Source organism: Myotis brandtii, unplaced genomic scaffold, assembly GCF_000412655.1.
Source record: "Myotis brandtii unplaced genomic scaffold, ASM41265v1 scaffold196, whole genome shotgun sequence".
In the NCBI taxonomy this organism is placed as follows: Eukaryota; Metazoa; Chordata; class Mammalia; order Chiroptera; family Vespertilionidae; genus Myotis; species Myotis brandtii.
In genome coordinates this window covers 703,724-718,202 of record NW_005357311.1, presented here as the reverse complement: position 1 = coordinate 718,202, position 14,479 = coordinate 703,724, and the positions used below count along the sequence as shown (strand labels likewise).

The window sequence follows — 14,479 nt, the reverse complement described above, 5'->3', positions numbered from 1 at the left end:
TGTCATAGGTTACTTTTACTTTATTAAATAAACATGAATAATCTGGTGCTAAATCTCAAGATTATGTTAATGATTTAAAAGTCTTCACTTTATATAAAAGTATATAAAAATACAATTTTATTTTTAAAACAAGATGTTTAAAAGAGAATTAAGAATTACAATAAACTTTAATAATATTCTGTTTTATATATATATATATATATATTTCAAAACACTACAAAAATTTGCACAATACAGTACTATCTTACCTGTTAATTTAATATAAAAATCACATCCATGGGCATGGAGTTATTCTACAAATGATATTAGAAGGTTATATTTTATAAAAATAAAATCAACTTTGTTGTTTATAACATGCATGTCAATTCTGAAGCTTTACAAATACAAATATGTAAAATGAAATAAAAAATCAAAACAGGAGCAACACACAAAGATATTAAATGGAAGTAATATGTGGACCTATAGCAGTCAATATATATAAATTCAATGATGCCTCAGAACTCCACTTGAAACTCCACTGAGAAAGAATACCTTCATTAGAACTAGAATGCCACCTAGTTTTATTTTTATTTTTTAGGTTTTTTTTTCCTCGTGAGTGTCAATAGTTTATTTTGGTATAAAGATGGGAAGGTGGAAAATACACTGTTTTTAAAATCCTCTTGGTTCCCCCTCATGTTGTAGAAACACCTTGGCTCTGGAGCTAATCTGTTCAAATTCATATAAAAGCACAGAAAAAAAGAAAACCAGATGGAGAAGGTAGCCCAAGCCAATAGTTTCACTTGGTGTATGTGACTGAGGTGCTAAACACAAGCTTCTATTTCTTCTTCCTCCTCTCCCCTCCCCTCCCCTCCCCGCCCCTCCTATCTATTCAGAGAGGGCATCAGAAGTAGCTGGCTTGTCCAGTTCCTCAAGGCTGCTTCAATAGCTTGGCTGAAGGAACTTTGGGAACTAGGCACAGGAACATGGTCCAAGTTATCACTCTCCCTATCACTGTGGCAGGAGGGACTAAGCTGTTTGCACCTTTCTTTGGAGCAGTTTTGAGGCACACATCTGCTTTTGCTTCTGCTTTTCTAACTCCCAGCATCTGGGCAAAAGAAGGGAAGGCGGATTCTTCTTCCAGACTCCCAGTGAAGAATGAAGTACTGCCTGACTGGCGGTGGGTCACACAGGAGTCAGCAGAAAGTCTCTTTTGGGGAACCTGGACTTCTGCTGAGAGGAGAAATGGAGAAAGCTCCATGGCCCTCAGTGCTGGTGGCACCCAAAACAAGTGTAAAAACTGAAGGCAGGAAACTACTGCAGATTCTCCAGGGGAATGTGGACTTGTTCTTTTCCATCTCAATCCTGGGTTCTCCACGCTGCTCCTCCTGAGCCTTCTTATGGTGCTGATCCTTCCTCTTCCGATGTCATCTGAGAATATCTCCAGGGTTTCCTTGGAGACCACAGGAGGCTGCAGAGCCAGGTCACACATGCTGAACTTGCAGGTGAGCGGCAGTGAGAGAGATAGCTATGTCGCTGTGGAACTCCTCAGACGCGGAAAACCAGCGATCTCCACCACCGCTGCTCTGAACTTCTCAAGGCTCTGCTCCAGGTGTGATACCCCCGCGGGAGGCAGCACACTTTCACAGGGTGTAGGAACCTGTGCTGCCCGTCCTCCACTTGGAATTAGTAACAAGAGAGCTGCTTAGATGTGTGAAGCCTGAATGGTGATGGGTTCCTGCTGGCTGGACTCAGAGCAAATGGTCCCCTCTCCATGACCGTCATTGCTAACTTTGAGTCATCACAGACCACTAACAACCCCTCAGGCTTCGGTTCAGACACTGCTTCCTCTTCCTCTACCAGGCCAACTTGATTTTTAAGGTATTATCTTGATATTGGTTCTCATAATAACTCTTTGTATTAGGAAATGTTGAATAACAATTAAAAAATTCATTGTTACCCATATAAAGTGATGGTTTATAATATATTTGATTATCACTATAAATCCTTTCACCCTGCTGTGTTTAATTTTAGATTCATCAGGCTATTAAAATTGTCCCTTAGTAAATTAATTTCTTCCTCACCATATTACATATTTAATTAGAATTTAACTAGGCTAGCAACTCTATTTCTTCTTATATATCTACCCCCAACCCCACCCCCGCCTTGCTATTCTCCCACATGGCTGCACTTAAAATCTGCACAACGTGTCCATCTAAACCAGTGGTTCTCAACCTTCCTAATGCCGAAACCCTTTAATACAGTTCCTCATGTTGTGGTGACCCCCAATTACATTGTTACAAATTGAACATAATTAAAACATAGTGATTAATCACAAAAACAATATGTAATTATATATGTGTTTTCTGATGGTCTTAGGCGACCCCTGTGAAAGGGTCGTTCGACCCCCAAAGGGGTCGAAACCCACAGGTTGAGAACCGCTGATCTAAACAATAGTAACAAATCGAGATCCACTGATTCTCTTTTCTGAAATGTCAAACCAACTTTCCATTCAAACGGAAAGTAAACTGAAATTTGGTGAAATTAAAAAGGAAAGTCTCAAAAACACTTTCAGAGCTTTATTTTCTGCAACATTATTGAAGTTACTTACATGGAAACTAAGCTCAGCCAGTCACTTTCTTTTCTATATAAACCTTCTCTTGGGGGCCATATAGCCATTACTGGGATTCAGAACTGACACCAAGTTAAAGAGCAATTGCGCCCTAGCCAGTTTGGCTCAATGGGTAGAGCGTCAGCCTGTGGACTGAAGGGTCCCAGGTTCGATTCAGGCCAAGGGCACATACCTGGGTTGCGGGCTCGATCCCCAGTAGGGGGCATGCAGGAGGCGGCTGACCAATGATTCTCTCTCATCATTGATGTTTCTATCTCTCTCTCCCTCTTCCTTTCTCACTGAAATCAATAAAGAAATATATTTTTTTTTTAAAAAAAAAAGAGCAATTGCACTGAAAAATGTGATAAGCCTAAAACGGCCTAATGAGGATATCTGGAATATCAAAGAGAACAGAGAAAGCAGCAGTAGACAAAGTAGAACATACATAGTTGGAACCCTGCAGCGTTATAGGAGAGATGAGAGGACCATGTCTACAGTAAAGACAGACATCCTCATTCATGGTGGAAGTAAACAGAATATTTCTCAAATTACACACAATATTTCCCTATGCTGCACAATGAACAAAAATTATAAACTTCCTGCATAACTTGAGATACCGATATTGATAAAAAATTAGGAAGATGATGGCAAGATTAGTTTAGGGCCATCTGAAATCTAGAGAGTAGAGACCATGTCTTTGCAGCTTGTATTTTAGGCCATTCAAACAGAAACTCCTTCCTCTTCCAGAAGACCATAGGACACATTTTTTTTTTAGATCAACTGCTTTATAGTAAAGGTGAAACGATGGTGGGTAACATGTGCTTACACCTACACAGAGACGAAGCATTAGCTTGAGAAAAAAAACAACAACTCAAGGTCAAATTGAATTTTAAAAGTGTTTAGACCCAAAATTATTCTTAGGTGAACATTGATAACATGTACTTTCAAACAAACAAAAACTATGAGATTATTCCTCATCATTCCAAAATGGAAGAACTCATGTTTTGGTATGGTTATTTGGGGTCATAATAGTATTTGCATAGTATTAAGTACAACTGGAAGATATATAGATAATATCAGACATTTACTAGAGAAAAAACACTCACAATCTTTTTGTCATAAAATCTACCCTGTAAAGATTGTCTGTGATGAAAATCTTTTTCATAACTGTGCTTTTAATTCTTCAGAACATGGCTGATGTAAAAAAAAAATGTGTTTAAAGTTTATTGTTACAGTTGACACATTTAAAATGCATTTTGAATTGGTATCTATTTGTATTGGGGGAAGCTCTGTCCTTTGGATATGTAAGTTTAACAGCTTCAGAGGTCAACCTTTTTAGAGAAACTGGGACTTAGCCAGCCATGACATTTCATACGTAGTGCCTTCCTATTCAAAATGGTGGGATATATCCAGAATTGTTCTTGTCAAAAATGCCTTTGCAAGCATCATTTCCCAATCCCTTGTAAGTGTATTTTTGCCATCAATTTATGAAATTGATAGGTAGAGATAAAAAAAGTACGAGACATCTCTTTTAAATTCCGTAATTACATCTAACCAAGCACTTTCTCTTCTAGAAATTCCTGTGCTAACCATGAGTATATTGATACAGATTCAATGATTCCACTATCCCTGCAGAGAGAAACAAAAACCAGAAGCCCTAAAATACAGAATCCTTAGATGCCAAGTTCAACATTTTGGAACATAATATTATTAGCTACTTCCATGGGGCTACTTTATAGCTTGCTTGTCAAAGAATCCAGTTAGTTCATTTCATCTAATGAGCAATACAACTCTAATAAATCTTTTTTCCAAAATTCTGTAGATTTATGGTAGTCCAAGTGAGAAAGTTGAATGTATTCTCCATGTAGTCAGTTCCTCTTTAAGCCTTTAAGATGCATAGATTTCTTGTGATCTCCCAAAAGATTCTTCCAAAAGGATCACAGTTGCTCCCATTCTGAATGTTTCAGGTGGACAGTTTTATTTCAGTTAACAAATACTTAATTCAAAAGATAACACTTCATGGTTTCCTGGCAGTGTATTCTGCGCCACTCCCCCTCATTCTTTTGAGCAGCAGCTATGAGAACTTATCACCACTGTAGAATTTTCCATGGGTATAGTAATTTTTATTTGAGGGTATCTCAAAATTTGCAGTTCCACAGAACCCAAGGAATAATTCTTTATCACAAAGTAATGATAAATTTTATAAACTTAAAGTATGAAAGTAAGGCTATTAGTATATTTGAATTCTTGGGACATAATTTTATAGGGAATAAATATTTGCAATAGGCAGAGAACCTATTATGTGTTTCTTTCATAATGAAAGCAAATGTTCTTAATGCTCTTAACTTGTAGCCTGAGAAGTACATTACAGAACTGTTAATGATCTTTTAAAAAATAGTTGAGTAAACAACATATATAATTATTCTGTAGGGAAATGTGGCTTAATTAAAACATAGTCATTCTATTAGCATAGACACCTGCTATTCATATGGTTCATTTCTTCCTAAAATAACTTAATTTCTGAACAAGGTTTGTTTTCACTCCATTTCCTTGAGAAATGTCCACTTTGAATTTCTGATACAGATTTTTCTATGTTGGCTCTAAATATATATCACAAGGAGGACATAGGTTTATATTGACATCTGACTCTAGGGGCTTTATTCTCCTGTATTTTCTCAAGTTTTCAGCATCTAGTCATGTTAGAATTGCAGATCACAGGATTATTTTCTGAATAACACACAAGCAAACTCACCATCTCTACCCAAAGTTGAAAATTGTTATTCACAGTCTTCTATCTGGCATAATCTTATTTCAGACTTTTATTCAAAAATATGTCATAGGCCACCTTATTTTTGACATTTTCTTTGTGTTGAAATGAGGTCTCTTTCTGCAAACATGTCCAGTTCTCTGCCCTATCCATCTCTTATTCCAAACACAGTACAAACATTTAACTCTGTGTTTAGACAGCAACAACAACCTAAAGAGCTAATAAAATAGACAGCACTGTGTGCCATGATTTACCATATACTCATCATCCTCCCCAGCTTCCTTTTGAATTAGATTGCGTGCACAGCTCTATGCATGCGCTTTTCTAGGAACCTGAGCACATCTTTTATCATTATTTTACAAAGGGTCAACATTACTTTCCTACTTTTTTATGAGTTTATTTGAGCCATACTGACAATAATTCTTGGGACGCAAAATCTCAAGGGATGGAAAAAACACACCAGAGAATGACAAAAGCACCTTATTTTATAGGTTACAATAAAGGAGGAGGGGTAAGGAGGCTACATGAAATCCATTGGTGATAGATTAGGAAGGTGGGAGAAAGCAAAACCAGGAAACCTCTGGGATTGGATTAAAGTTAAAATGAATAGGCACATGCTTCTTTTACATAGGTGCATGCAGGATAGTTAACAGTCAACAATAAACACAATAACAATACGAGTGAGGGGAGTTGTGGTCTCAGCTCTCCTGTGGTAATTGTGATTTGAGGAACCCCCCCAAAAAAGGAAATTACTTCGTTATTCCAAAGGCCTGTTATCAGTATGTTATCCTAGATGCAAAAAAGACAACAGACAGTCTCAGTTAAGGTGAAGATTGACCTTTATTAGGGAAAACTCCTGCCCTAAGACAGGACTACCTGCCATGAACTGATTTAAGTTAGAAATTTTTCAGTTCCCACCATCCTCTGTGGTTACTTTCTCTCTCTGAGTTTGTCAGGCCACCATGCAGGCCCCCCCCTGAGCTTGTCAGGTTTAATATGTGGTAGATTTTTAGTCCACAAGGTTTATGTTAACACTAATTATATCTCACAATCAAATAGAACTCTCTTGTGGGGTCTACCTGATGGTTTTCCCCCCTTTTTATTTTTATTTTATTTATTTATTTATTTATTTATTTATTTATTTATTTATTTTTTCCTTTATTGATTAAGGTATTATATTCACTTACTTTTTCTTCTCTTCCAACCAGCACACTTTTCAGAGCCCTTAAGTGACTTGACTCATGCCTATATATCTTCAATATTTGTGTTGCTAAAATCTCTGCTCTAGCAGTTTTTCCCAGTTTTTTATCTTCCTTTTCTCTTTCCAACCAGAGACCTTTAATTGTTTTTTCTTCAATAAGAGTATTAAAAAAAAGTCCTCATTTAATTTATCTACACATTGGGGATAAAGCAGTAGCTCAATAAGTAATTGTTGAAAGAATGAATACCTTTCAGCTTTATATAAAATACTTGTTTAGAATACATGTACCAAATCTGGATTCTTAGAAAGGAGAATTGGTGATTTGAAAAGAACTACCAAGAAAATCTGCCATTTGGTAGTGTTATCAGTGGGGAGAGCTCCTAATCCCCACTGGTTGCTAGGGGAGTGGGGTTCTTGTGATGTCCCGAGGAAAAAGAATTTTCTGAGACTTGCACAGGATGGTGAGATATTATAGAAAGCTTTATTTCTGTGGAATTATACCCCTGAGTTTCCAAGGTCCCCTCTTCCTTTGTCCTGCCAAGGGAACAGTCCAGCTGTGACGTCAGTAGGACTAGAATTAAAGCTGTTGCCCAGAGTTTCCTTTCCATACTTGCATACTCCAGTCCAGCATCAGGCTAGCTGATTTGTATTCCCCACTGCAGTCCATCAGTCAACTGTGTGTGGTGTCCACCTGGCTATGGAGGGAACACAGGCTGGAGCAAAACTAGAGAGCCAAGAACATCAAGTGAGCCAAGAGCCAAGAGAGAATTCCTTTGTCTAGGGAGATTACGTATTCCCAAATTTTCATGGGCTTGCATTGGCCCTGCCCCCTCTGGCCAGTGATCTCTGTTCCCAGATTTGATATACGGGCACTTTCCCTATGTCACCCCAACTTCACTGCACATGTGCCCATCTTCCCCTTTGTCCAATCCCTTCCCTCAGTAATCTGCAGGGATTGGGCCGGCGGTTCCCTGGGGAGTGTGGAATTACAATTTCCTGGTAAAACTGTGCAAATGACATGCTTATAATGTCTGGCCTTCCCTTTGCTCCTTTCCTGTTATTAATAACGAACTAATTACAGTGGTATCAGTAGCACCAAAAAAGGCTCCAGTGGAAAGTCCTTCAGGTGCCTCAATGCAGACAGCTTCAAACATTAAACTTTCTTTGAGAAGAAGCAGAAAATAAGAGACAGAAAATTTCTTTTTTCAGCCCTTCTGAGGGTCAATGAATCAATCTTAGAAAACTAAGCAAAAAAAAAAGGCAACAAAAAATCATCAGCTATAAAGTGCCTCCCACAAAATTATCTACTGAACTTGAATACTTGCCAAAAACTGACCCCCAGGCACCACAGAACAATTATTAGCTTATGTAAATTTATGTCTATTAAATTGTTGAACAGCTGGAAAAATTTTGCAAGTCTATTTGTATAGATTTTGAGCTTTTTATTCCCCATCAGATACTAATAGAATCAGTGTGAAAATCCATCTTCAAAATTAGGGAATTGTGTTATTTCTCTAGGAGAAATCAAGGCAATTATAATGCTTAGCCAGGACTCTCAGTACAAACAGCTCAGTGCATATGCATCCAGGCTGTCCCTAGCTTTAAAAACAAGATAAGGGGGAAAAAAGCATTTATAAGCACTTCTTCACTCTTTTAACACACTTTTCACTTAGATTCAGGAAAATGTGAATAATTCATAAGCTCAACTATGCTACCCATTTCAGTTAATAACTCCCCATTAAGGATTCTGCTCTTTTGGAAACTAAAAATTAGTAATAGTTATCTTCTAGACCCTCTCTGTCCTTTCACTTTCCAAAAATATGCACATTGTCACCTTTTTAAAGGCCCAGATCTGAAGATCTATGTCATATTTATTTTAATGCACTAAATTATGAAAATATTCTAAAAATTCTAGAATTTCTCACAGCAGCATTTTTCAAATTGATGTATCATGAGTATGAATGTTATTTCCTTCTCCTTCCTTTTACCTTTGCAAATATTTATTAGGGGTTCTCCTGTGTTTGAAACTGCTAGCAGCATAACAATCAGTATTTCATTAGTCCTCACAATGCTGTGTAGGGGTTTCTGCTATTAACTTACAAATGAGAAAACAGTTATGGAGAGTTTCACTAATTATTCCAAGGTCACAGAGCAGAAAAGGTGACAGAAATGAGAATTAGGCCAATCCAGCTGATCTGGCATCGGGGCTCATACTTAAACTCTACACTGCTTTGTCTCTTGCTCTCTTGTCAGGTGATAATGATGTTAAACACATGATTACTTTTGGCCAACTGTGCCGAACAACAATACCATACTATTAGACTTCAATAACCTAACCTGCTCCCTTGTAAAAGAAAAAACAACAATAAAAGTAACATTGATGATGAAGAGGAGCAATTTCCACATCTGTTGTCTAACAGTTCTCAAAATGCTGTTCCCAGATCAACAGCATCAGAGTCATATGCAAACTTGTTAGAAATGAAAATCCCAGAGTCCCACCCTGGAACTAAAGTGAATCAGAACTCAAGAGAAACTCTTGCAGTATAACATATCCCTGAAACGATAATTCCAATGGGTAAATAGCATTCTCTAAATCCCATGAAGTTTCCTAACTCCATTGTGGGTCCATTCACTACTTAACCTCATTATCAGACTTTTAAGCCTACATTGTCACTGCCCATTTATTTGTCCGAGTTCCCTAGTTAGAAACTGTACTTCTTGAAGGCCATGAGTAGTTTTTGAATACTATTTTTTATCAATTGCCTTGCTTAATATCTGGGATATAACAAGCCCTTTATAAATACATGTTCAGAAAAAAATTTAATTGCTGTCACTCATTCTATTCCAAAATACACATAGATGATAGATGATAGATAGATAGATAGATAGATAGATAGATAAAGTTAAAGGTAAATGACTACAGGTTTTATAACAGAATCAAATTGTTTATTGTTTTTGTTGTTAATTTTAAAAAAATTTACTGGCATGTTTGATCTGATTGACACTGGACAGAATCAAATTGTTTATTGTTTTTGTTGTTAATTTTTAAAAAATTTACTGGCATGTTTGATCTGATTGACACTGTCTGTATGTCTGATATCAGTATCTGTTACGTATGTTAGCTAGTTGTTTGTATGACTGCTTCCCATCACCACTTCCCACCTCAGTGAGCTTTAGTAATCTATTTTCTCATCAAAACCAAAAGCAGTTTCCCCAAAGCAGCTCTATTATGAATTTGTGTAAGATCGTTTTTCCCAAAAGATAACTTCTAATGTCACTGAGCTTATTTAAAGATAGCTTTTTATCACAAACCTTATGTTCAAGTCTTAGTGTACAAGCAAATGGACCAAATGAGGCAAAGAGAATCAGGCTTTTAAATATAATCATAATCCTGCATTACCTCCTAAAATAAGGTTTCAGTTCAGATATTCTAGACAGGTAAGTTTTATCTGCCTAGATGTAGTATCCTGTCAGTTATTTTTTTGGTTTACACTTGTTTTGGTTTTCACCTTTGTTCAGGTAAATGGCTCTGGATGGGACAAAGCAGCTCTGGCCTGGCTAGATGTCCTTCCCTGCGATGGGCTGTATCACATCCTTACCGCAGCATTTGCCCTGCACTCAGATTGTGTAAGTACTCCTGTTTGTAATTGAATGTGTCATGATAATTTTCTCCCTTTCCTCTGAAGCTAAGCCTTGGTGCTTCCTCAACCTAGTTTCATACATTTTGGACATGACACAGATTTTTCTGCCAAGTGGGAGAGGACAGAAAAGGGTCATAAAGTCCCCCTCCTTTCTTTCTTTTTTTTCTAGCCATGAACGACTGGTATTTATTTTCTTCTAAATCACAAGGCATGATTGCTGTAGAAGTTCTTCTAAGGCCTACTTTCTTCTTTAAAAAATAACATTAAACTGAAGTATATAGGCAGTTTCAAGCAAATAACAATAAAAACGTGATATATTGGCCTTGACATCTGTGGCTTGTGTGGTCTAGTCGCTAAATTCTCTAGCGTGTAATGTTTGGTGAGGTAGTGCCTGTAAAGAGTTCACACCTAATGTATACCAGTTCCACCATATATCTTAGCAGGGCCCTTGAACAGCAGTAGGAGTGCATTGTCTGTATGTAAATATAGACACAGATAGATTGATAGCTGCAATGCTGCTCTTCTATCACCATATGCTCCTTAGCTGTCCAACTCCTTCAAGAAGAGGTATAGTTATCATAACTGCCATTTTCTACAGTTGCATGTAAAGGGTGGATGCCAGAGAAATGCTGTTTTTCCTCAGAAATGGTATTTCTATACAATTATTTTAATGAGTGAGCATAGATCACCAGCTCCTTCAGTCAGTGAGTCTTTTAGAAGAGTATTAATGTCAAAATTATTATAGTTTTATTTGTTTAAAGCCTAGTTCCTACAAAAATCAATGCTCAAATACTGACATTCTAAGGAAAACTTAGTACCAAATGCATACGTTATTCTTCCATTTGCACAAGACATCTGATTAGTAGAAAGATACAATGTGAAATTTTATAAATCAAATGTGTTTTATAATCATTGCTATAAGAGAAAGGTCCTCTTGTGACTTCCAGAAGTAAATGTCACACATCTAAAATAACTAAATAACTGCAGGCCAAGATAAATTTGCAATATCTTTTTCACAGTATGGGATAAAATAAGACGAACTAGAGTAATTGAATGGCAAAATTTTCATTGAAATAATATTTTATAAAATGAAATATTGATTAAAAATAAAAGAAATGGATGTATTTTTAGATATGTATGCGTAAAAGGTGGATACTGATGGCTTCGTTTATTATTCAACAGCTGGTGGGCTCGACAATTATAGATTGATTAAAAATAAAAGAAATGGATGTATTTTTAGATGTGTATTCGTAAAAGGTGGATACAGTGGATACTGATGGCTTTGTTTATTCAACAGCTGGTGGGCTCGACAATTATATATATGTAATTCTAAAATGTGAGTGGTTGGGACTCATTTCTGAGCTCATATTATTGATGGATTTCATTTCACATTTGGAGGCACCTTGTTGTTTGAGAAACTGGAGCACAGATGTAAGTGTGAAGTGTCTCTTGTTTATGTCACATTGTGTGAGCTACCACATGTGAATCATGTAGACAGTCCGCAGATGGCATTCTATCTACTGCTGACTGGCGGTAATGTCTAGGAGGTAGTCAGAGTGGCGTATGCACACCTGCTAAGTAGCCTGGTTCTCCAATAGTCAAGCAAGTATTGCTGAATTTGTTTCACTCCTAAGATACCAAGCGTCATTTTAGTTACCTAATTCAATGACAATCAATTCTCTTCTTTGAGTACTTGAAAATTTTACATAAATTAGGTCCTTTATTATTCTCACTTTATAAAAGAGAAAATTAAAGCTTGGGTTAGTTAAGTAACCAGATTCATAGTCGGTCAGCTAAGAAGTCCAAGAATAAAAATTCTGTCTAGTCCCAAGAACTGTGCTCTTCAGATATGTAATGATATTTTTGCAATATTTTAATCAGAGTAGATTGAGTTTAAGTAAATTCTTTGCTGACCTATGGAGGTTCCATGCAAACATTTTTTTACCAGTCTACATTAATACAAATAAAACCAACTGGGCAATATCATAAGAACAAAACAACAACAAAAATTAAAAAATAATGAGCCCTGGCTGGTGTTTCTCAGTGGTTGGAGCCATGTGTTCAATTCAGGATCGAGGGTACATACCTGGGTTGCAGGCTTGATCCTGGCCCTGATTGGAACTTGTTCAGGAAGCAACCAATCGATGTTTCTCTCTCTCTCTCTCTCTCCCTTCTTCCCTCTCTCCCTCCTGTTCACTCTCTCTAAAAATCAATGGCAAAAATATCCTTAGGTGAGGATTAACAACAAAAACAAAAAAGAATGGGTATATGAATAGATGGAAGGATAGGTAGATAAACACACAGATGCAAAGATAAAAACAAAATCAATCAAATTAGCAAAAGTATAATTTGGCTTGTAAAAGAAGCCTTTTATCTATTTCTTAAGATAGATTTCTGCTTCAGACTGCTCACATATCTCAATTGGATATACATCTGGGAAAAAAAATGAGATATATTATTCAAGGTGACATTTTAAATCAGCAATAGGTCCAATATGGAAGCCTGACTGTCTTTGTATTGTTGAACTTAAACGAAAAGTTAGATATTTCTCCAGCAAAATGGGATTATTCGGAACAACAAAAGAATTGCAATCTGGAACATTCAGTCATGAAGGGCCAGGTGTAAGTTCACTAAAACAATGGAGAGGAAACTCTTATAAAGGGGAGAGGAGGTTGGGAGTATTACAAACAGTTTCCCTCTTATACTTCACGCAGGGCGTGGGAGCTCCCCCTTCTGGCCTCCCTCTTTTATTTTAAATGAGGTTTCTGTCTAATTTTTTGCAATATAAAAAGTGAATACATTCTGATGCACAAGATAGCCGTGTTCAAGGGTGTATTCTGTTAATAGAGCAATATCCAACTCAAACATAGTGGTGACACTTTAAATCCTTCTAAGCTCTAAAATAATGTATTTTATTTATTTATCCAGGAATCCAAGTTACTGAATAGAATTCTCTGCATTTATTTTCAACATTTCCATCAATGTTATTCAAATGCTAATATAGATGATGACACTATTTTATTTTTTATATGTAAGATCAGAATATTAATTCCTAATACATAGGCAAACATGACATACACACATAAAAACACAAACTGTCCTATTTTATTCAGTTTGTTCATTTGTTCACTTAAATTGACTCACAACTCTACACACACACACACACAAACAGAGATGAGTGGCTTTTATAAAATATTTATTATTTGTATTTATCTGTGCTTGATTTTATGGCTTATTTTCCTACCTTTAACACATATTTTAAAAGAAAAAGAAAGTAGGTAATTAGGACCAAAGTTATAAGGTTTGTGTTACTTTGGATAATTTTTCTCATTCAAAATATACACATGCTATTTCAGTTTTTATTTTTTATAATTATTGGGTGAATTTGTCTAATTATCCTATTAATCTCCAGGGAAAAGTGGACACTATATATTCTCTTTTTCATATATATTTATAAACATCATTAGGAAATGTAGAAATGTAGAAATGTTTCTGAGTGAGATTATATAAGTTACTGGAGTCCCACTGCATGAAATCGTGTGGGTAGGGTCCCTAGGACCTAGCCTCCTGCAATCAGGGTCATCTCCTGCCCGTTCGCCAGTCCCCAGGCTGAAAGCCGCCTCCACCGCTGGGCTGTCAGGCCATTGGGATCACCAGCTCATCCCCGGCTGCTCGGGGGCTCAGGCCTGTGGAAAAGTGGGTGCCAGCAACTTCACCTCCAAGCACGTGTGCCGGGCCAGCCGCTGATTGAACGCGCTGCCCACTCGAGGCTGCTCACGCGGGCGCTGCCGCCGCCACTGCTGCCACTGCTCCTGGGGCTTGAGGCGCTGACAGAAGCTGTGGGGCTGCTGTGACCTACTCGCCCGGCTTGAGCGGCCCGAGCAGGCAGCTCGTTCCATCAGTGGCCGGCCTGGCGCACGCACATGGAGGTGAAGTCGCTGGTGCCTGCTTTCCTGCAGGCCTGAGCCCCGGAGCAGCCAGGGATGAGCTGGTGATTCCAACGGCCTGACAGCCAGCAAGGTCCTCCTGCCACCCACCCTGATTTCCCCGTTCACCATCGCTGATCCATGGAAGCCTGCAGGCCAGGGGCAGGGACCAAGAGGTCAGTCGCCCTGCTTGCCAGTCCCTAGTCCCGCCCTGCCCCGCTCGCAGGCGGGGGTGAGGGGAGGGACCAAGAGGTGCTCAATGCACCTCATGGTGACTGGTCGTTTGATCATCACGGTCATCACGGACACTGGCTTTTAGATAGATAGATAGATAGATAGATAGATAGCTCTTATATG

At 37.8% G+C, this 14,479-nt stretch overlaps 1 pseudogene; it reads right to left on the bottom strand.

Moving 5' to 3' along the window:
• Positions 1 to 775: 775 nt before the first annotated feature.
• On the bottom strand, positions 776 to 14,095 carry LOC102253789 (annotated as a pseudogene).
• Positions 14,096 to 14,479: the final 384 nt, after the last annotated feature.